Source organism: Bombina bombina, chromosome 3 (assembly GCF_027579735.1).
Source record: "Bombina bombina isolate aBomBom1 chromosome 3, aBomBom1.pri, whole genome shotgun sequence".
Classification (NCBI taxonomy): Eukaryota; Metazoa; Chordata; class Amphibia; order Anura; family Bombinatoridae; genus Bombina; species Bombina bombina.
In genome coordinates, this window is record NC_069501.1 from 378,824,572 (window position 1) to 378,827,558 (window position 2,987).

A 2,987-nucleotide genomic window follows, 5' to 3' on the forward strand; every position below is an offset into this window, starting at 1 on the left:
GGGACTATTGAACTGCTATAATTTAACAATTCTTACTGCGGATATCCTTATATATAACAGAACCAATATAAAGCTGTAACAAAGCTGCATTATAAACCAGCCTATTGATATAATACATTGTTTTAAGTTGTTGTGCTTTTATATACTACCAGTCACTTACAATGGCCACTAAGAAGAATGTAAAACCTGCTAAGGGTTCTCGTACCCTATCAGTTAAGGGTCAGATGGTAAGCTCCCATTTTAACCCTTTGAAGCAGAAAGTAATAGAACATGCTTTTTGGACTGTGACATCTAGGGGCTCAGAACTATTCAATAATACCCTGGAAAATCACCCCAAAACTACGATCTAGCTATTGTAGGTCTCTATGTCCTATGGCTCTTTAGGAGGTGCCAGCCTGTCTAGAGGGGGCAGGTCTTTCTTGATCAGTTAAGGCTCTTATCAGATGGCAATTGTGTATATAAGCTGTGTGTTTGTCTCAATAAAGTCTGTTCGTGTTTCACCTTAATACTGGTATTGTCTGGTTATTAGGGTGGGCTACTTGCTATAATCACTTTCCAGCTATACAGCTACAGGTTCCAGGGTGAAGAAGGTCTTTTTGGCAGAGATACCCAGTCGGGGTATCTGGAGTCCATCACAACTGGTTGGCAGCGATGGGATGTTTCCTTCTACCTGGAACATTCAAACTACCACCAGGACCTACTCGGATGGAGCAGCGGTGTTCTGGCTTAAAAGAAGTACCCTTAAAGAATTGCTGGTAGCTTGGAGACAAGTAGCTAGCAACAAATCAAAGGCAGCGATCATAGCTGAGCTAATGGAGAATGACAGGGCCAGTGATCGTGCTAATGAGCCCGCCAGCAGCCAGGGCAGTGATCGGGCTAGTGAACCATCCACCAGGGGGACTGAGATGTCCAAGGTCCAACGGAAGATCCAGTGGTGGCTGGCGCTCTATGAGAAAACCCCACCACAGGAGATCATCACACAGATTATTGCCAACACTACTCGCTTCAAAATGTTGGAGGTCCAGAAGGTTCTAGGGGAGCTGCCCCTATCAATCAGGGGCCCACTTCACAGGGGTAAAAGTTACCCCATGAGGCCTTCCGTGCCTTTAAAGATGGAGAGGAGGAAATCAATCGGCACCTACAGGTATTAGAGACCCAGTGTGAGCTTCATCCACTGGAAAGCATATGGTCCTGATGAGAGAAGTGGAGTAGCAGAATCAGAGGTTCATGCTCCTACATTCATCCGAGATTTCAGAGAAAACATCCTAACCATCCTGCTCACAGTCATCCCCGGAGGTTACGCCTAAGGAGGGGGCACTGTCAGGGTCCTTACCCTGGTCCTAGTTGCTTGCCGCAACAAATGCAGGGACCCACCGGTCCATCTCGGCATCCCACATGCAGAGACGCCAAGACCAGTCTGACTAGCAGCTACGGATGTGATTTAAAGATTTAAAGGTCCAGTCTCTGATTGCACGGACTCCCACCTTGAAGGCGCAGGTGTGGGAGTCCATAAGAATGCCTGGGGTTTGCATGCACAAGGCCATTTGCTGAAGAAATTGTACCCAGTGGCTTCTCCTTTGGTGAGACAGGCCGAGGGCTGAGACTAGATGAGCCTCTTGCCTTAAAGGGACATGATACCCAAATGTTGAAACACTTGAAAGTGATGCAGCATAGCTGTAAAAAGCTGACTAGGAAATATCACCTGACCATCTCTATGTAAAAAAGAAATATATTTTACCTCAAAATATCCTAATTATTCACAGCCTATTGTAAAGAACTTTAAGCAGCAAATCAGTATGCCTTTTCCGGGACCTGCAAGGGACCACGCACCATGCATACTCATGTTATTTCCCTCTTCAGTTTAAGGAAGTTTACTATGAAATCTCATGAGATCACAGTTCATGACCTCAGCACTGCTGATGCAGATTGGCTGCTGTTCATTTCTTCCTTTTTCCAATTTTTTTCACCTGCAGCTGGACAGCAGCGAAAGTATAACTGTTAACACAGCACTTATTTTGGTGAGCTCAGGAAATTGTTAGGTTAAATATCTTTCTTCTTTACATAGAGATGTTCAGGTGATATTTTTCTGTCAGCTTTTTGCAGTTATGCTGCATCACTTTCAGGTGATTTAGCATATAAGTATTATGTCCCTTTAAGAGAAAAGGGTGTTTGTAAGGTGGTGACAGGCAGCTGTAAAGTAAAGTAATTCTGAAAGTAGCAGAAGCAAGAGAGGGGAAGGTGTAAAAGTGTTTCCTTGCTGAGTAGCTGAAGAAATGCTTGTTTGTGCGGAAGGGCAGGAGTAGCAGCTTAGAAAGAAGGAAGGTGTCAGGAGAGGCCTGCGCTACAAGAGGAGTAAATGCAGGCCCTGTCTCTGCCTACGGCCGCACCACCCTGAATGCACCCAATCTCATCTGATCTTGGAAGCTAAGCAGGGTTGTGCCTGGTTAGTACTTGGATGGGAGACCGCCTGAGAATACCAGGTGCTGTAGGCTTTTGCTTTTTCAAACTTTCACCAGCAGGAGGCACTGGATCCAATGCACTTTTCTACACTCTTAACAGACCATTCTCCTCACAGCCTTTTTCTTACAAAAAGCACTTACGCAACGCCCATATTTAGCACAGTACAACACTAAGCACCTGCAAAATGGAATCAGCAAATCGCACGCTGACTCTCAAGCATTAACAGAGCTACATTTCAAAACAAAGGTAACTACAGCAGTAGAACCTGTTTTGGCCAGTCGTTTTCAACAGGTGAGGCTGCCAGGGAAGCCAGTTTAAAAGCTCGCCTCTTTCCTAGACAAAAAAAAAGAGTTTGGGCATATTAGGCTTTCTGCTGCTTTCAGGCTGTCTCGTCAGAATGAATAGCTTACACCTGGGAGGGAAGGGAGCTGAAGGCACTGCAAGATGGCCACAATATAACAAAATGCTTGCTCAGGTTCAAAGAAAAGAAAATCTTATCTCTCTTTTTCATCTCTAAAAAAAAGGAA

General features: G+C 44.9%; 1 non-coding gene across 1 annotated transcript; it reads left to right on the plus strand.

The window, feature by feature from the left end:
- Nucleotides 1–2,373: 2,373 nt before the first annotated feature.
- LOC128654822 (5S ribosomal RNA) lies at nucleotides 2,374–2,492 on the plus strand. Its single transcript, XR_008401530.1, has one exon. It is a non-coding gene; the product is annotated as a 5S ribosomal RNA (ribosomal RNA).
- The last annotated feature ends 495 nt before the right edge of the window (nucleotides 2,493–2,987 follow it).